Below are 20,570 nucleotides of genomic sequence, written 5' to 3'. Positions count from 1 at the left end.
CTCTACCAAGAACTGGCTTCTATACAAGAGAAGTCCTGCGACCTTGCTCTCACACCCTGCTCCAGTCTGGGGACCTCAGAAACAGAACTGCGCTCGCTCACTGTGCCCAGGGAGGCTGTGCCCACCAGGATAGGAGGATGTTCACTCAACTCGGCTGAGGAGCCTGGGAAACACGAGGGCAATACAGCAAGTGACAGCTTTATTGGGGGGTAACAACTGAACCCCACAACCCGGTCTGGTCTAGAGGCTGGACATCCTTGTAGAAAGGAGCCTTAGGGGCTGGAGAGATGGCTCAGTGGTTAAGAGCCCTGACTGCTCTTCCAAAGGTCCTGAGTTCAGATCCCAGCAACCACATGGTGGCTCACAGCCATCTGTAATGAGATCTGACGCCCTCTTCTGGTGTGCCTGAAGACAGCTACAGTGTACTTACAAATAATAAATAAATAAGCCTTTGGGCTGGAGCGAGCAGGGCTGAAGAGAGCATAGGTCCTGAACTCAATTCCAGCAACCACATGATGGCTCACAACCATCTGTACAGCTAGTGTACTCGTATACATAAAATAAATAAATGAATCTTAAAAAAAAAAAAAAGAAAGGAGCCTTCGGCCTGTGGCCTATCCCCACAGAGTCCTACACCTCCCCGGTTCCCCCTCCCCAGTTCCTCCCCTCTAGGGAATACAGCTGGTCAACCCAGATACACACAGAATCTGCACGGCTGTTAGCCAACTCATTTGTTGGGTCAGAACTCGGGGAACCCCAGTGTCCATCAGCCTCTGGCATCCAAAGAGCCCCCCTCTGAGTCTGTAAAGTGGAGCAGTGCCGTTGGCCACCACCCTGGATGGTCAGTGTTGGTCTCAAAGGTGGGGTAGACGTTCCCCTGGGTTATTTCTGTCATCCACCTCTGCATAGCATGGAGCAGGCTTTTAGTCCACAATGGCCAACGGTCTCCAGGGACGGCTATGTACAGGTGGAGTCGCCTCAGCAAGGCTCCACTACTGATCACCTTCAGGGGGCCGTGTGTCTGTGTGACACTACCCAGTGGATGATGATTTATCCTGCAGTGGGTTTGTGTCCTTTGTAATAGTCACCATCCCGTGGCTTTTACAGAGTTTTGAGTGACATCCAATAGCTCTGCCCAGTCCTATGAGGTCTGAACCGGGTCGGTCCAGCTTCACGAAGGCCATCAATGTCATCGGTGTGGCTGAGCAAGGACTGTAAGGTGGCTGGGCCCCACTTGCCTGAGGCAGCCCAGCAGAGGGCTCCCCACTCCTAGCTCCGACCCTGGTCCCTTGCAGCCCTTGGGATAGATAGACTCAGAGTCTAAGGATGCTGAGGAGAAGACCTGACAGAAGGCTCCCAGGACACAGGCAGGAGAGACTGCAGAGCTACAGGGCACAGGGATCCGGAGAGGACAAGGAGCTAGGTTCTGAGGATCACAGTCATTGCAAAGGAAGATGTTGTGACCCTGCTGTGCAGCAGGCAGACCTTAAGTCAGGTAAGTGCAAGAACAATGGCCAAGCAAGCAAGATCTATAGAGTCAGTCCCCTCGCCCCAGGCACGGCCAGCCCAGCAGCCCACATGCCTCTTGCCCGGTGCTGGATCCCACGCACAGCGGGCTACACATGCACACCCGTGCAGCCGTGAATGGGCTCGGTGGGTTATCTTCCTCCTGGTGGTGGAGAATACCTAGATCCCTTTAATTCACCACCATCCTACAGGCACGTGGGAGGCTGAGAATGAATCAGAACCCCCCCCCCCACTCATCCTGCTTACAGTGCAGCAGGGGGAGGGCAGACCATTCCAGAAGGTGGTGGGAAACGCCTCCCCTGACACACCCTCCCGTCTGCATCAGAAGAGGCTGAAGCTGAGCCCGGCTTTCCCTGGTGGGCAAACCTACTGGCTCAGATCTTGTGGCCCAGCCCACCAGCACTTGTGGAGGAAGGAAAACGGGTTTCTTTCAGTCGTGCAGAAAAGAGAATATGTGGAACCCAGTCAGAGAGATTTCCTGGAGGTCGTAACTCAATTACACGGATAACCCGGTGACAGAGGAAGAGCCTGGCGGGACCTCAGAGCATCCTGGAGGAGCTGTCCAGGGGTATCTTCCATATGCCAGCTTGGGCTTGGCACACAGCAAAAGATGGTGGTGTGCCAGGTACACACGCCCCCCTCCCCTCTCATCAAGATCACAGCACCTCCCAGGAGGGTGGATTCCGCCAGAAAATCAGTTCTAACGCGATATTCTCCCTCCCCGTGTCTGTCTAGCTCCCGGGCAGTGCTGAGCACCACATCTGTTCCTTCTGTTCACAGGGTTCCTCCTTTCTCTGCGTTTCCCTCTCAATGCACAAGAGTGGTTGTGGCTCCCTGAAAACAGCCCCAAACAGTGACATTTTCTCAGCTTGGTGCTCTAACTGTGGGCTCCCAGGGCCAACTGGGGACACGAGGACAGCCACATCTTCTGGCTTCTGCCCTGCAGTGGACCGAGGTGGGGTGACAACATGGTCCCGGTGTACCCCTATCAAGATCCCGCCGTGCACACGATCAGACATCTCTCACTAGGCTTTCCTACCTCTTCCCAGGCCAGGAACCAAGTGCATTCTGGCTGGGTCCGGCTGAACTCCCTCAGACCAGCCCCTGGGGTCTCGGGGAGATGAGAGCGTCCCAGCCTTGAGAAGTTTCTGAAACCTTCCAGCAACTTGCGAGGGCAATGCCAGGGCACAGTGACCTCTCCCTTTGTCTTCTGCCAGCCCCATCCTCTGAGTGGCTGCCTGGGAACCTCCTGTTTCTGAGCGCTGGGAGGAAGCACACACCCAGCCAGACATAATGAAGCCACATCCTGGCCTCGGGATAGGAGGGACGGGTGTGACAGTTACTGGGATCAACCCTACAAACAGGAGCATGAGATTGTTATTTTGAGGAATTGGGCTCTGAAAGTCAGCTTCGGCTCACATGATCAGATAGTTCTATTCATGGGGGGGGGGGCGGGGGTTCAGCCAGCACTGTGGTCAAGAAGCCCAGACACACCAAGTTCAGGGCTATGAGTTGAAAGGCAGCGGCTCAAAGCCAGAAGCTGCCAGCCTGGCTGCCTTCTGCTCCACCTTAGTCAGCCCGACTCCGGCTGAATCTCCAGCCATCTGTCCCTCCGCGGAGCTCACACCTCCTCACACCTCCTCCCCGCTGTTCCCACAGCCTGGCTCTGGGCCTGCCCTACACACAGATGGACCGTTCCCAAAGCCTGCGAGAAGGATCAGAGCCCGAGGCTGTTGCCTGCACCTGGCTGTCAGGACCCCAGGGAGGACGGTCAGGATCCCCTCCCCACCATCGGGAAGGATGCTCAGCCCAAGGCCCTAATGGCTGATCCAGGGACCAAAATAAGAGGGGGGAAGGGCTCGAGAAAGCAGCAGACCCTCTCCTGCCAGCACTATCTGCTAGGAAGGTTGCTCTCCGCTTCTCCAGTCAGTTCTGAGCCCTGTCATTCAGGCTACCACCAGTCTTTGTCAGGAAACCCGGCACCCCAGGGGGCGCTTGTGGGTGGCGGTTGGGGAGCCTATTCTCCCCCACCGACTCAGCTCCCAACTAAAGATAAACCGCACACACTCTGGACAGGTCAAGCTGTCTGCTCACCTAGGGTGGCTGCACTCAGTCAAATAAGTGGGCAGAGTTGACTCCACCCTGCCGTGGGCACGAACTTTGTAAAGTGGCGGGGCTGGAGCGGGGGGTGCACAGCGGGGACCCCCCGGGACGGCAGCCACCGGCAAAGTAGGGTGACAGCGGCGGCGGCGTTGAACGGGGCAGAGGAGGCACTTACGGTCTGGAGCTCCAGAGGACCGTAGCTCTCTCGCAACCCGGCTCCCGAAGTGGCTTTTCCTTCTCACCGGGTCGCCACCTCCATAACTTGGGGGCGATCCGCACGCTGTCTTCTCGCGCTGCGCCGGGCTCAGGCGCACGGCGGGGTCGGGGCGCGCGGGGCGACCGCCTTGGCCATGCCGAGTGCGTTCGGCCCCCAGCGCGGGAACAAAGCCCGCACACCGCCCGGGCGGTTTCGGCCTCGGCGGCCGCCGGGTCCAGCCGCCGTGCCTTCGGCTCTGCTGCCGCGCGCTCGCCCGCGCGTCTCACGGAGCCCCGCGGCCCCCGCCCCGCGCGCTCCGCCCCCGCCTCCCGCGCCCCGCCGCCGCTGCGCCACCTGCCTCCAGCCCGACGCCCATCGCGCTCGCTCCGCCCCGGGGCGCCGGCCGCCGGAGAGAGGCCCGGTTCCGTGCGCCCGGCGCCGCCCAACGCCCAGAGCGGCTCCCGCCTCCACTGCCCGGGTGGCCGAGGGGCTCCGGGACGCGCCCGGCAGACTTGGCTATGGGGTCCGACTCAGGAGCGCCAGGCCGCGCGTGGGACCCCCGTGCGGATGTAGGAGAGCAGGGCCGTGGAGTGGGAGCGGGCCGAGGAGTCCCAGCGCATAGCCAGGGCGTGAGGCGCGGGGCAACCCGGTGCGGGGCGGACTCCTCGCTGTGCGCCCCCGCCCCGCGCAGGCCGCGCCCCGGGAGGGCGGGCGAGCTGAGCGCGACGCGCACACCCACCTCGGAGCAGTCGCAGCCCGACGGCGTCGCTGCTCCCGGAGCCGCAGTGTCTACTCCGGGACGGGAGGCGGGCGCCCCTCCTTCGGCCGCCGCACCCCCCTTACCCCTTCGCAAGCCCTTCGGGGGACCAGGACCACTTGCGCGTTCTGCCGGCAGGGGGCGCGCTCCGCCCGCCGCGCTCGGCCTTGGTCCCCAAGGCGCCAGGCGACCTGCCGCAAGTGGGCTCAGGATCCAGCTCTCCCCAAAGCCATCGGGGCCGGCGTTCGCATATGCTTTGCATTCGTTTGCATATCATTCATTTTAATGTCAACCTGAGGAAAAGCCCCCAGCCGCTGCTTCTGCTTGTCCGCGTCCTACTTTCTCTTTTTCCTCTGAGACTGCTCCCCACCCACTTTACCCACTTTTCCTCTAGGCGCCTTGCGACAAGTCCCATGCTTTCCTCCTGTTGGTACATTTGAGCAAACTCGCTGCCCTTCCTGCCCTTCCCTTCCCAGTGTTTCACCCACACTTTGCTTCTTTGAGACTGAGGAGAGACCCAGGGTCACCGTCTGCAGAGACAAGGGGCAAGGGGCCAGAACTTCAGATCGAGGGGCCTTGATTTTCATCTCATTAGGCATAAATCTGCATGTGAAGGATAAAAATCTAGCAATGTGCCAAAAAGAAAAAAATGGCCGTTTCTTTCCAGGCTTGCCATAATGGCCCTTTTTCCCCAGTTGGGGGTTCCTCTCGGGGGTCCACCTCTGCCTTCTTGAAAGGCGTTCCTGCACCGTCCTCCTGGGGTGGGAGGATGCTGTCTAATCCCAGTCTGGCACCTATGAATTTGTCCACATTTTCAGATCTCCCAGGCCTCATGTATCGATCTTGTAAAGGAGCGGAGGGTCCTGAGTCCATTTCACAGAGGAATGTGGGTCTAGAAGGGTTGGCTCTGAGGCTTGAGACCACAGACTTTTTATCCCAGGCATATGGACACCAGCTGTGTGCCTGCCAGTGTGGGGAGTGCGCCGAGAAAGGAAAGTCAGTTCTCTTCAGAGATACTGTCCTGCGGAGCGGCCTGACAGCAGCCCTCTTAAGCCCGTCACTGGGAGCTCAGTCTGACGGGAGCTGGACCCTCAGCTTGGGCTGCAGGCTGTCCCACTTTGTGCTGCTGGGTGGCACGTCTGTTTTGTGGCAAGTGGCCCGTGAGTGGTGTGCACTTAGAAAGGTGTTCACCACCTCTGCTGGAGGTACAGAATTCAATGTGACAGGTAACCCTCTCACCCGGGAAGCTCTCCCGAGAGAGGGCCTTGGCTGCTGGATAGGGAGGAGGTGGCGGAGGCCCTGAGGGCTCCTTCGTCTGGAGTGGGCAGGAACCACTGCAGCGCAGCCACCGTGAGTCCTGACAGCCCCTGTCCCTCCATTTTCCCACTACCGGGAAAGATGTTTCCAGAACCCATTTGTTACTCAGAGAAGCCAAGTCTCTTGCCCACGTGGCCTCCCACGTGGCCTGTGGCCTCCCTGCTACTTCACGAAGGACTGGTTCCCTGTGGAAATGCCCAGGTGTCAGCTCCTAGGCATTTCACACTGTGTATCCAGTCCTTCTGCAAGACACTCACGCCTTCTCAGAACAGCAAAGTATCCCCAAGCATCAGGGATCACTTGGACACCCTAGAGACAGTGGATCAGGACATCAGGAGCTGCCTGGAACCTTTTACTGTGTTTATGTCTATAGAGGCAAGGGCTGGATTCCGTTCAAAGGAGCCACTTTCTGTAGCTTATAGCATCGTGGCTTTCCCCTGTGAAGTCAGCTCTCCACCTTTATCTGGTCCCTGCTTCCCATGAGGCGCTGAGAGGGGCTGTGCCTGGCCAAGCTCACAGTGCAGAGCTGACACCGAGCTTTGGCTTGCAGCTGGAGGCCCTCCTTGGAACAGAAACCCCTTTCTCTAAGGAAAACAATCTCAATCACTTGCAGCTACACCTGGGTTGCTTCTGCCATTCTGACCCCACAAAAGGGTAACACCTCCTTTTGTCATGGCTCCTAGCTCAGGGTGACATTTTGATGGTGGGCACCATCATTAGACATTTAACTAAACACACAGAATACGCAGCTCAGACCGGGCCTCACTATAAAGGTGAGTTCTGTTGGGTAATAGCGCCTCAGTCCCCTCCTCAGTTACCAGTCCCCTACACCAGGGAAACTACCCATGCTGCGGGGACCCAGGGGTAGCTCTGCCTTCTGATCAGTCTTTCGAATCCAAATCTGCTAGAAAAACTTAGTCTATTTATTTTAAAAAGCCCAGGAAACAAAAATATAGATATCAATGACATTTTAAACCCTCTTGTAAATAGTAAAGGGTATGCGCCACTGAAAAGGCATAGGGGAATGGGCTCTGGTCTGGTCAGACCAGATGGAGGCCTTCACAGTTTCTCTTATGTGATGCACATTTCTATTCTATTCCACAAGGCTTAGCCAGGTGCAATGTCCAGTGACTATAATCCCAGCATTTGGGAGCGGAAGAGGAAAGATAGTGAGTTCCAGGCCAGCCTGGGCAATGTTGAAAGATACTACTGAGAAGGAAGAGAAAAGGAAGGTGAGGGGGGGAGGAGGAAGAGGAGGAGGAGGAAGGGAAGAGGGAGGGGGAGGGGGAAGAGGAAGAAGGGAGGGAAGAGGAGGAAGGGAAGGGAAAGGAAGGGGAGGGGGAAGAGAGGGAGTGGTGGGGGGAAGAGGAGAAGGGCTGAGCTGAAGGAGTCACGTGGTCAGGTTCTCTAGGTAAAACGATGGATCACAGCGTGTGCAAATCTATTTGCTGAAATCCCAGTTCTAAGCTGGACAGAAAACAGCCAAGCCACCTCAAAAAGTGCAGCTCTAGAAAGAACCACCTGCTGCCTCCCTCCTGCGTTGAGGTCTAGGTGCTTCTCGTACCCCCTTGGGAATGATGCGTTTCTGCAGATGAGGAAGTTGGCCCTGGGAGACTCAGGTCTTGTGGTCGTGCCTGGGATGGGTTTTAGCTTCACCCAGAGACCTCCCTCTTGTTCGTTCCCCATCGATCTTCTGACATTTCTGGCTCACCCTCAGCCCTTTGGCTGCCCCCACCTCCTCCCCATAACCTTAAGGTCACCTACCAGGCAACCATGCAGAGTATGACAGTGTCAAGGAAGGAGGATGGACAGACAGATGGACCTCTGTCCCTTCCAGATGAGGTGGGAACAAGTGTGAGCTTTTGGCAAAGCAAGCTTTGTCGGAAGGATGAGCGGCTGACACTGTGCACACCACAACCGCTGCAACACCGATCCCTCACACCAGCAACTCCCATTCCACACCCAGAACTATCCATATGCACCTTCCTCTAGGATCTTCCTGAAGTCAGAGAGGAGAGGGGGCTTCCACAGATGTCCCTCTCTCGGAGGGACTGGTGACCTCTGACGGCCTCAGAAGACGGGCACGCCTCCCCTGTCTGCTGTGACCCTGGGGTGAGCTAGCTGGACTTTGCTTCTCATCTGTATGCAAATCAAGATTTGGAAAATCGCCCAGGGCGATGCTTCTTTGTGGTGCATGTTGAAGAAATTTAAGATTAATCCAGAAACTCCTACCTTGGGATTCATCTACCAAGGTCTCTGCTGTTCTTGACACTAGCAATGAGAACTCGGAAGACGCATCACCCATCCTGACTGTGAAATGAGGTCCAGAACCTCCTGCGCTATGGCGGTCCTCTAGTGAACAGAGGAGACGGAACCGCGCTCTGGCACCGAATGAAGAGGAGATTAGGGAAGATCCAAGAGGATGCCCTGGGGGAAAGGGACCACGACGGACAGACAGACAGACAGACGGGGGCTGAGTGTCTGTGCATGTCCCCTGTGCCCTGCTGAGTGGGCATGCATGCCCCCTCCTGCCCCATGTGAGCCCTTCATCGTTTCTTTCATTTTGGGACACTTTCTGTACTGTGGGAGCCTCCAAGCTATTGCATCTTCCATTCACTCTCCTTTAGGCCAGTGTGTGTGTGTGTGTGTGTGTCTGTGTCTGTGTGTGTCTGTGTGTGTGTGTGTGTATCTGTGTGTGTGTGTATCTGTGTGTGTCTGTGTGTGCACATGCACGCACACACGCATGCACGCAGGACTGTAAACCCTGGAATCAGTGGGAGCCACAGCCATACACGTGTCATGGCGACCAAAGGCAGCTTCTGTTCTCCTTGCTCAGCTTCAAATGAGACACTGCCAAGCTCACTTGTGGCAACCGCTGACACGCAAGGAGTAGGGGTATGATCGGGTACCGTGTGCCGTCCCCAGAGATGGGGAGTGCTCTTGCAGACTGTATTAGGGCCAAGTCCCACTGTGAAAAAATATACTATGTATTTCCCAGTTCACGTGCCAAAATAGACTTCCCGTAGCTAAAGAATTCAATGTGAAGTACAGGACGCCGTGAACATCAGAAGATAAGAGTGTCTGGAGAGGTTGTAAGTCATCGCAGCAGCGCAGGAACAACACATCTGACTGTGTAATGGTGGCAGCTTCTGCACTCCCCTGGGGTTTGGGTCACCCTGAAAGATGAGAAACAGGCTGGGACACGTGCCCAAAGGACTGAAGGCTGCAAGACTCCAGGGACGAGAAAGCAGAACACGACTGAGGTGGTGCTTAGAAAAACACTTGCCCCAAACACATAAGGACACGAGCTTGATCTTCAGGACCCATGTTAAATGAAAATAACAACAACAATAATAACAATAACAATAGTAATAGTAATAAAAAGAGGCTAGGCATGGTGGCCAGTGCTCGTAACCACAGTGCTGGTGGTGAGACAGATTTCTCGTGCTCACTAGCTAGCCACTGAGGCCCACTTGGCAAACTCTGGTTCTGTGAAAGACCCTGCCACCAAAAGAAAAGATAAAGACAGCTAAGATTGTGCTCTTGTCTCCACATGCACCCATACACACATGCAAAGAGGACGGATGGATGGATGGATAGATAGGTAGACAGAGAGATACACAATCGATAGATGAGAGACAGACAGACAGACAGATAGAGATTGGTAGATGAGCTAAATGCAAACAAAAATACAAACTGGAAAAGTGTGTGAATAAGCAAACCCCACAAGAAGGTAAAGTGGGGTGACCACTCCCGAGGTCGGCTGCTTCTCCACTCCTCGCCCTTAAGCTGGGGCTCCCCAGAACCGCCTTCACTCTGGGTCCTGCTCCCTCCCTCTTCATCTGTGTCTGCCCACAGTTTGCCTGTTCCTTGCTCTGCTCTCGGGTCCTGTTTGGCTGCTTTCCGCTGCTTTGACTCTTCTGGAGCGCAGTACCACTGCACACACTCACAAATGACTCCAGGACTTCACCCCACTTCACGCCGCTTCCCAGTGCGCACTCTAACTATACATCTTCTTTTCAGGATATTCTATACATGTGGTTTATTCTACTGCTGTTTGTGCTTTTATGGGTAATACATACACACACATACACACATACATACACACATACACACATAAATACATACATACACATATACACATACATACACACATAAATACATACACACATACATACACACATACATACATGCATACATATACACATACATACACACATACACACATACATACATATATACACACATTCTTGCTATCTAGCCTAGTGCTTATTATGTAGTCTAGGTTGGCCTTAGACTTGTGGGCAATCCTGTTTCAGTCTCTTGAATGATAAGGTTACAGGTATGCACAACTATAATGGTTGCCCGGGTACTGTTTTTGCGTTTACATTCCAGCTTGCACCTCACCCTAATCAATGAGACTGCCTGCACTGATACCACCTCAGCAGCCGCAGCTCTGTATCTTTTCTGTCCACGGTCCCTGACCATATGTGGGCACTCGGAGAAGGAGGGAGAGTGACCACCTGGCCACTCACGGTCCTTCCCTGGGCTTGTTTTGACTAACAGGAAAAGATGCCTGGCTCTGCTTCTACAGGGGAGGTAATGACAGAATTGCCCAGGGCCATCTGCTGGCCTGTGAAGCAGAAGGGACAGGGGACGACAAGGGCTGGGCCTCCTGTCACAGATATGTCTGCCTGACTCCCTGGAGCTGGTTTCTGTCACATGTAGCCCCAGAATCCTAAGTGGCCCACACCTGGCTGTCCTTCCACTGCACACTCCGAGCCGAGAGAGAGGCTCTGGTAAGTCAGCGCCTGCTATGGTGGGAACAGGGCTTGCTGGGAGCACGGAGAAGCCTCCACAGCTCATCCATCAAGCCCCGGCAGCCGGTGATCTCCTGACCCACAGTGTCTGCCGCTGACAGGCCGTTTGTTATCACTGGAGCCAGACCTGGTGGTGGGAGCTTCGTTCTCCATCCATCTCCACATGGGAGAGTGTGACATGGGAGGCTGGTGCTGTCCCCTCCAGCTCCAGATAAGGCCCCGCTCCTGAGCTGCCCCTCCATCCCTTCCCTGCTCCAGTTCTGCAGACACTCTCTCTGGAACATTCTACAGGCATACATTCTCCATGTGGGTCCTGCCAGCTTCAACATGTCCCCTGGGAAACCTTGCTCTCTCCCGTCCCCCATGATCGCAGATATCTGTGGGTTCTCCTTGATTCATAGGAAGCCCTCAGCATCAGAGCTTGTGGCTTCCTGCCCCCCACTGGATGCCAAGGTGCAAGAAAAAAAAAGTCAGGACCCATTAGCACCTGGGCTCTGCAAGGACAGTGCCATTGAATAAAAATGACGGAATAAGTAAGTCTCCATGGATCCAGTTTGACCTGATCTATTTCAATCAATGTCTCCACCTTCTCAAGCAAGGACAGCACTGGAGCTGCTGTCTAGGTTGGGGGAGTCACTTTTTACGTTTCCTATACTGCTTGATCCTCTCATAAGCCCTATGAGTCCACAGACTCATCCTGTGGCCCATTCCCAGCCATGGGCCCAGAGAAAAGGAAGCAGGTCACAGGCACTGCCCTGCATCTGGGGAGAGAGGACTCGAGGATGTTCATCACACGGTGCAGAACTCCCCAGACAATTCATTAGCTTTGCACATAAGGAAACTGAGCCTCGGAGAGGGGAAGGTTCAAGGGAACCTGCACCCCATAATTCCCAGTTCTCTAAGGCAGGCCCTATGCTACCCAACTTCCCTGACCCTTGATCTTATAAGACCCCAGCTTCTGTAGGCCAGAAGGGCGTGTGGCCAAAGTGGCCAGGAGCCTCTGTAGGGTTCTTATGTCAAATGACCCAACATGCTCAGGGAACCAAACACCATCCAAAGGGGTATGGGAGCTACCCCTCCTGCCTAGCCTTGTCTTACCCGGGTGCCTTGCATCGGTGGCAATCATGTGTCAGATTGTGGGGCTAGATCTGGATTTCTGGGGTATAGCCTGAGGGGTCAAGACATAAAGGCAGAAGACCCCACCTCCCTCTCTTGCTCTGCCTAGGCACCCCCATATCAACGGGAACACAGAAAGGACCAGAAACAAGGCCCAAGGCTCTGGGCATTGCTATGCCTGTCACCTCATGGGAGGTCACACTAGATCATGTGCATTCTGTCCCACGTCTTTCTTAGAGCTTCTAAGGGTGCTGGGGACAAGGCCGGTGGTGGAGAGATGGTGACAGTCACCCTATAGCGAGCATTCACATGCCTGGAGAGCTGGCCCTGGGCTCCTGTGCCATTCACAGTGTGCTGAGGGCCTGGTAGTGTGGTCGCTGGGTAGCACAAGCCTGGGGCGTGAGGGAGGGCAGCAGGGAGCTGAGTGAGCTGGGGGCACTTAGACTCAACACTTTTAGGCCGTGTGACCATCCCGGGACAAGGCACCTGTCCCTGCTTTTCAAGGCCCAGGACCGTAATTTCTGTCTATTGAAGTTGCAATTTACCGCTGGGAAAATAAACATTTGCGTTTGTTTGGCTGACGACATCCCATGAATGTTAATCCAAAACCCTGGGTTCTGCTGAGGGGCTGATTTGCCTCCCCCGCCTGGTCTGGTCTTAGTCCAGCCTCTGCAGCAGCTCCAGGAATCCCATGTTCTCTATTACCTCAGTTTCTTCAGTGTCCTGAGGGATAGGTCAGTCCAAGGATGCCACCATACTGGCCAGAGCTGGCTGTCATACCTTCCTATGTCACAAGAGAAGCTGTCTATGGGTCTGGTAAAGTTTGGGGGGCCCATGTGGGGTTGTAGGGGTACTGTCTGTATGGGCTGATGTGAGTTGGCAGGTAAGAATGTGGAGGACAGGATTAGGAAAGGCAGCAGCTGGGGAGGGAGGCTCGTCCCCTTCCCACCCCCGAGTGGTTAGCAGCTGGGACACTCCCTCTGTGCCTGTGTCTAGCATTTTAGGAAGAAGGCCTTTTTCTGAATACCGAGCTGCAGTGGTGCTAATGGCGCACTTGGCTTCTGACACATGTATAAGATCAACCTCACGGTGTCATGACCATTTCCAGGTGTCTTCCACAGAAAGCTTCTGCCTCGGAATCTGACACCCCCTCCTCTAAAGACCCCCATCCTGCCATCAACTCCAATACTCACAGTCAGAATGGGTGCGCAGGCAGATGTCTCACACTAGACAGAAAGAAGAGTCTGAGGGGAACACCAGCACTGCGCTCTGTGTTTCTGTGGGTGCAGACACAATGTGACCAGATGCCGCATGCCCCTCTCATCTCGGTGAAGACCTGGCCACGATGAACTGTGCACCCTCACACTGTGAGACAAAGCAAACCCTGCCTTCCTTAAGTTGCTTTTGTCGGATATATTGTTACAGCAACTGGGAAAGTAAGTAACAAATCCCGGGGCTTACTATGTATCCTAGCCTGAGACTCGCAGCCATCTTCCCAGCTCTGTTTTCTGAGTGCAGATTCTAGGCATTTAGTACCACGTCCAAGTTCACCTTAGCCTCAGACACAGCACATAACTGTGCCCCAGATCTGAAGACTGGAGCAGCCGGGAATGAGAGGTTGACATGAGTCAACCTGGAATAAGGGTTTCTTGGGGCCTCTGATGCCCCGGTGGGGTGTGTCCAAGGCCAGCTGTCCATTAGCACCACCTGAGGACCCTTGGCAAGTACTTGCCTTTTTCCTGAAGAGCTCTCAACCTACGTACGTGCCTGGATACCCAGCCACTGTCCTTGGAGAAGGATCCCAGTCAGAACTACTCCAGAAATGTGTCCACCCCTTACCTCTCTCTCACAGCCTGTTGGATAACACTATGGACTTCCAGGGCTGCACCCCATACCCCAGATTCATACCCATCAATTCACAGAGTGTAAACAGAGTCAGAGCTTGTGTGGGGAGAGTGATGCCTCTCCACAACCAGGGCAGTGTAGGGAAAGGTGGCAGACAGTCAAATCACAACGCTGCCTTCTACCTCTCCGCCACGGCCACCGCCCTCACTGTGCCCTCAGGGAAACAAAGAAGGAGACATGTAGCCTATAGGTGGTGGGGATGGCCTCTCCTCAGACAGAGTAAAGTGCAGATAAACTAAAAAAGAGGCATAACCCACCGGATGGGATACCAGTTATCTGTAAAGGAACAAAGCACTGACACGCCCACCACACATGGGTGACCCTGAAAACATGGCCCTAGGTGAAAGGAATGGGAAGTGACACCCCCCCCCCAGGACACATGATCTCTTTGATAAGAGGTGCCCAAAGGGGGCTGGAGAGATGGCTCAGTGGTTAGAGCACTGGCTGCTCTTCCGGAGATCCTGAGTTAAATTCCCAGCAACCACATGGTAATTGGTGGCTCACAATCGTGGGATTCCATGCCCTCTTCTGGTGTGTCTGAAGAGAGTGACAGTGTTCTCGTATACATAAAATAAACAAGTAAATCTTTTTTAAAAAGAGATGTTGCCGGGCAGTGGTGGCGCACGCCTTTAATACCAGCACTTGGGAGGCAGAGGCAGGTGGATTTCTGAGTTCGAGGCCAGCCTGGTCTACAGAGTGAGTTCCAGTACAGACAGGGCTAGACAGAGAAACCCTGTCTAGAAAAACCAGAAAGAGAGAGAGAGAGAGAGAGACAGAGAGAGAGAGAGAGACAGACAGAGAGACAGACAGAGAGACAGAGACAGAGAGAGAGAGCAGACAAATCCAACAAAGAGCTAGAGAGCTAGTTAGTGGTGACTAGGGTGACCAGGGGAGTGAGAGCCAGGGAAACAGGACTTCTTTGAGGAAGCAGCATATTCCTGAGAACAGATGGACAGGGGTATGGACTACACTGGCTATAGCCTGGGCGAGGACCTGAGGTACACTGTGAGAGACAGCTGGCTGATACCACCTTCGTCAAAGTGGAGCTTCAGGAAGTGCCTTGGAGCCACTGACTCTGTGTGCTGGGGATGCTCAGGGGGTACAGCGTCCTCAAGGCGAGGTGACCTATCTGAGGGGGAGCTTTGGGTGTGGCTTGGATCTAAAATTACTGCAGGGCCTGAAACTGTTGGGGAGAAGCTGAGGGCAGTGTGGCTGCTGGGAGGAGAACTGTTCCAGGAAGGAAAGGAGAAGTTGTCTTGGGGTGTGTGTGTGCTCGGGGACTGTGGTAGAGCCTGGGGGTGGGGTGGACAGACGCAAGGTGGAGGGGTAAGTAGACCTTTGGGTTCTGAGACCTTTAGGCTTTGTGTGCCTCTGCAGTAGGCTTTATTGGCAGAGAGGCATTGCTCCAGAGCTCAGACGGACACAGAGTAAGGGGGTCTTCATGCCTGGCACTGGCACGTAGGACCATGGCTCTGAATGGATCCTAAGTGGGCTACAGGTAGCTAGCTCATATCTAGGCATCTTCAAGGGAGAGGATGGGAAGGGAGACAGTATGGAGACACCTGAGTACCAGACAGTATCATTGCTCTTCCAACTGGACTGTGTACTTTTGGGCTTTTGCTATGTAGCATCGCATAAACTGCACAGTCATGGACTAGGCTATCTGCTATCTTCAGTTCAAAGCCATCCTATTTAAGCCAGGGTCTAAATACTTCCTGAATAGAGTTTCCAAACAAGAGATAAAAATATAAGATCCATCCATCCATCAATTCATCCATCTCTTTATTCATCTGTTCATCCACTTCTTCATCCATTCATCTCTCCATCCATCCACTCACCCATCCGTCTACCCACCCACCCATCCATCCATTTCTCCATCCATCCATCCACTCACCCATCCATCTACCCATCCGTCCATCCATCCATCCATCCATCCACCCATCCATCCATCCATCCATCCATCCATCCATCCATCCATCCATCCATCAATTTCGTCATCCATCCACCCATCCATTTCTTCATCCATCCATTCATCCATCTATCCATCATCCATGTCTCTATCTCTCCATCCATCCACTTACCCATCCATCCACTCTTCCATCCATCCATATCTCCATCCATTCATCCATTTCTCCATCCTCCTATCCCTCTGTCCTTCTGTCATCCATCCATCTCTCCATCCATCCATCCATTTCTCCATCCTCCTATCCCTCTGTCCTTCTGTCATCCATCCATCTCTCCATCCATCCATCTCTCCATCATGTATCCATCCATCATCCATCCATTCCATTCATCATCCAGCCATCTAGCTATCAATTCATCTATTCATCCTCTATCCATCTATCTATTCATTGATATAATAATCATTATCAACTACCCATCCACAACATTGTTCTCTACCATCCACCATTCCCTCTCCATCTATCCATCATCTGTCTCTCCATCCTCTATACATATTCATACACACATCATACGTACATCAAACATACTTCATCAAACATTCACTCTTCTGCCCACACTCTACTGGGCACCCTCACCAAGGTCCAGCCCAGCTACTGGTTCAGAACAATACTTGCCACAAGATGCTGACCTGGATAACTGAGTCCCTGTGTGCTGCTGCTATGATACTGTCCCATCTCCTATGGGGTGTGTGGCACTTGCCAATGCATGCCTCTGTGTAGCATGTGAGATGCTCTGACCTGGATCTGCAGGACTCAGCAGTGAAGTCACAGGCATAAGTAGCCCATGACAACTCCAGGGATGCTGAGTCTTTGTTGGCCACCAAAAGAGAAACAGTCGAAGTTCTTGTGTGGCCGAGCTATGTGAGGCCATTTTGTAATTATGTGAACAAGTAATTTTAGAGACAATGTGTGTCCAAAGTTAAAAAGTACCACAGAACCACTGGCTTCTGGAATGGGCAACCCCACCCCCACTGACCAACTGCTAAACTTGGGCTGTGGGGCGGGGGAGGCCTGGGCCTGCACAGACAATCCACAGAAAGGCCAGAATTCCCCCGACCACCCACGCAGTAGAGTGAGCAGCCTTTCCTCTTCCGTCCGCCCTAGGGGCAGGGCTGAGGTGATTCCCACAGGTCACTGTGTAGACTTTCCCGGGTCCCTAGGCATAGCGTGCACTTGCCTGTAGTTTTGTCTGCACTGGCTAGGCCTCCCTGAAGTGACTTAGCCAGGAGCTGTTGTCTAGCAGGGTACCAAGGGTAGGTTACCCCACGCAGGGTCAGAAGACTTCTATGAGTAACCTGCCAGTAGGCAGAGCCTGGTGATAGGACTGTGTGCCCAGTCCTGGCTCCTCTCCCAGCTGCGCAGCACAGCTGGGTGTCCTCCATGAATCTCCCACACCTGGGCCAGGCCCATTGGCTCAGCCTGCCCAGCCTCACTAGGCATCCAGCCCGCTTAAACCCAAGTACCCAGTCCTTCAGGTCTGAGAAACTGTGCCAGGGCTTGCAGGATCACCAAGAACTCTTACTGGGCACTTTGATGGCACAAAATACCCTTTTGGATGTGAGCTGTGGCTTAGAGGGCCACACAGACCCTGTTCCCATCACCGTCCTTTGAGTCCAACCTCTTTCCCCTGAGAGCAAAACCCAAAGCCACTTCAGGCCTCTGCTAAAGGCCAGGGTGTGGCCTCAGTGTTTGGATGTGAGCATCCTTGTAACAGGGGACTCCTGCGGGGTTATGTGGCCTGTCCACCCTGGGGACCAGCAGCCTCTATGGGAACCAGCACGGAACAGCAGAGAGTGCAGGACATAGTGCTCTTCCTGTGACAAGCTAACACTGTAGCACCGGGGAGAAATGCTGTCAATGAGATGGGGGCATCAGAGGGTTCTCATGCCCAGCCGGGTGCTGCACTGCCCACTAGCTTGCATGGGTCTGGGGGAAAGCCAGACAGTTACTGTCCTCATTTTACAGTGAAAAAACAGGGATGTCTGCCTGATGTCAAGAGCATTAGAAAGGTTTCATGGAGCAAGCAGCACATGTAGCTGGGAAGGCAAGCCTCAGGGTGTGGTCCGAGCAAACACAGCCGCCTCCTCTGAGCCTCTACCCCTTTCCCTGAAGGTCCGTGTGGAAACCATATTCCTTCTCTTGTCATAGGACGGAGCGGTGGGGAACAGAACCCATGGGGATGCCAAAGGACTTTCTGAGGAACTCTGGATTCTGGGAGAACCGTGCATGCCCAGCAGGCCCTGATGTCCAGGGAGCACAGGAACACTGGGCCAGGGACTAAAGTGAGGGGTGCCGGTGGTGGCGGCTGCATAGACACAGCACGGGGCCTTTTGACCCCCGTAACCAGCCCTCCACCTTCCCCCTCCAGAGTCGGGGCTTTCCAGATACTCAGAATGCACCTGGTTGGAGGGTGGGGTGGACTCCCAGTTCCTCCTGGCTCTGGCAAGGCCTCGTGGCTCCTCCCCAGTATGCTGAGGATCCGTCATGGTGGGGTGGGAGCTGGGAACCCTAGGGAGCGATGAGGGAGAGATGGGACTGAGATGAGGAGGACAGGCTCTGTGCCAAAATGGGCCTTTCCTCACCCAGTTCCACCTCAGGCTCACTAGGCAGGCTTGTCACCATCTGTGTCACCGTCAGGTGTGGGAGCAGGTGGCACTGATTTCCATCTTTAAAGTTTGATCCACTGACACGCTGTACAGATCAGGAAGCCCAGCTCACCAGATTATAGACCCATGTGGCTTTCCCTTGGCAGACTTTCTGAAGCTTGGGGGCCCCAGAGATGTGGGGTAAGTCTGGCCCGTGGGGCCAGGACACAGGCTGCATCGTTAGGGGGAGCCCAGTTTCGAGAGGCCCGAGTTCAGCTCTGTTCGCCTGCCTCTACCCTCGTGGGGCTCCTCAAAAGGTTCTGGAGTTTCTTCTTCCTCTGGCAGAAAGGAAGCTTTTGGTCCTTGTCCCTCCCAGGGCTCCATTCTAGGGAAATGCAAAAACCAACTTGAACTTTAGGCGTGAGTGAAGACCAAGACAAGGCTCCCACACAGGGAGGTCTTCTGTCAGCGCGTTATCGCTGGGGCCTAGCAGGGCAGCTTGGGCCCGGGGCTCTTTTTGCCATCAGCTGTCAACATTATTATTACTGTCAGCGGGCTTCAGGGCATGCTCGGTCTTCTAGGAGCAAGCAGAAGCCCTGTGGAGCCGAGCTTAGGGGACTGCTTCTGAGACAGACTCCACACAGAGGAGCCGGCGCCAAGGGGCCCCTCTCCTAAGATTATACCTCACTCCATGTTTTCTCTTATAGATGAGCCCTGCAGAGAGAACCCTGAGTCCACCCTGGCCAGGACTTGCTGTTTGAATCTGGGCAGGACCCTTGGCCTTTCTGTGTGCTGGTGGCTGGAAGGGACCATGGGTTAGGTTGGCGAAAACTTGGTGTCACCTCACTGCTGTACAAGCACTTTGTCTCTGGTTCTCTGTCATCCTCTGTAAGCAACATGGTGATAAGAAGGTAGGAAAACGAGGGACCCCGCTTGAGCTAAAGCCTATAGTGGTTCTTGGGTCTCCAAAGGACACTACTGTTCCCTGTGTCATGGCTGCCCCTTATATCCCTCTGGGGAGACGTCCCTCGACTGGAAGAGGCTACTGTGTCCCCTGTCCGTACCTCCGGGCTCTGTCTCATGTGGAATCTAGGATAGCTTGCTCTGACCTTGTCAGTGGTCAACGGCAGATGAAGCAGAAGGTGCATCCCTGCATCCATGACCAAGATGTCATTCTCTCTCTCTCTCTCTCTCTCTCTCTCTCTCTCTCTCTCTCTCTCTCGTTTCACTGTAGTCCCTGGTGACACCTGTCTCCTGCATCCAGGGATACTCACAGCCTAAGCTCTGTTTCGTGAGCTTGCATCCTGCCCTTTTCTGGCTGTCCGTCTCCCCGGACAGTCCCCTTCCTTTCCAGCACTAGGCACACCCTTCTGTTGGTCTAGACAGCTGAGACCCAACCTTACGAAGCCTAAATGCAACTGAGAGGGACAGACAGTATGCCGCAAGTGAATTTAGGAAGCACCACGGGACTGGTCGGGCGGGAACTGCAGAACTGTAAGGACCAGCTGCTGGAAAAAAAGAATGTGCAAAGGCCCGGGTGTTTGCAAAGCAGTCAGATGGCAGAGGCCCCACAGCACAGACGGGAGGGATGAGCTAGACCGTCAGGGCTGAGGAGTCAGGAGGCACCGCGAAGGAGGGAGCCTGTGTTTGTCAGATCCTTCCAGCAGACAGCACGCAGTTTTGCTCAGTTAAGAGAGTAGCAAGAGCCTCCCTGGCATGGTTCCTGTCCTCTGAGTGGACCTTCTGGGCTGGGTAGACCGCATCTGGGAGCTTCATGGAGAATTCACCAGCTTCCGTGTGGTCGATCAGCATGCTGGCAACACCTCCAAGGCCATACTACTCCCAAGGGTGCGTAGATCACTTTCAGAGAGACCATCATCTCTCCACCCCCAGCTTTCCCCACTGAGGTGGCAGACTGTTCTAGAGGGAGCACAGGACAGGCATTCCCTCAGGGCTCAGAGACCAGAGGATTATCTAGGTTAGCACGCCCACCGAGCTTTCTGCTTGACCTGCAGTAGGAACAGAGAGCTGCCCTGGCCTGAGGAGAAGCCAGCAGCTGCCCCTCAGGGACACTTTCTCTGGGAAGCGGGCCTGGACCGCACACGCCCTACTCAGATCTCCATCTTCCTGGTCTCTGTCTTTGTTTTAGCGCTGAAGATGGTGTGTGGTGTGGGGATGACAAGGCTGTCTCCCTGGAGGAACTGTCTTCTTGTCCCCAGGGCAGGAGGAGAGAACATTAGGGCTTATAGCAGAGGCCTTTGGCTTACCTTACCTGGACTCTGT

At 54.5% G+C, this 20,570-nt stretch overlaps 1 protein-coding gene across 5 annotated transcripts in view; it reads right to left on the bottom strand.

Annotated features, from left to right (window-relative positions):
• The window catches only part of Cbfa2t3 (CBFA2/RUNX1 partner transcriptional co-repressor 3), a 69,999-nt gene that overhangs the window by 45,180 nt on the left and 4,249 nt on the right, over nucleotides 1-20,570 (bottom strand). Inside the window, exon 1 of one of the 5 annotated variants that reach the window (XM_052167249.1) lies at nucleotides 4,566-4,781. The exons of 2 other annotated variants lie outside the window; for them this stretch is intronic. The gene's annotated coding sequence lies outside the window, so the exon portion shown is untranslated. Of the gene's footprint in view, nucleotides 1-3,805; nucleotides 4,104-4,565; nucleotides 4,782-20,570 lie in introns of those variants that run through there. 2 more of the 5 variants (XM_052167252.1, XM_052167251.1) reach the window with 2 other exon arrangements.

Source organism: Apodemus sylvaticus, chromosome 21, assembly GCF_947179515.1.
Source record: "Apodemus sylvaticus chromosome 21, mApoSyl1.1, whole genome shotgun sequence".
Classification (NCBI taxonomy): Eukaryota; Metazoa; Chordata; class Mammalia; order Rodentia; family Muridae; genus Apodemus; species Apodemus sylvaticus.
This window is presented reverse-complemented; position numbering and strand designations above follow the sequence as displayed.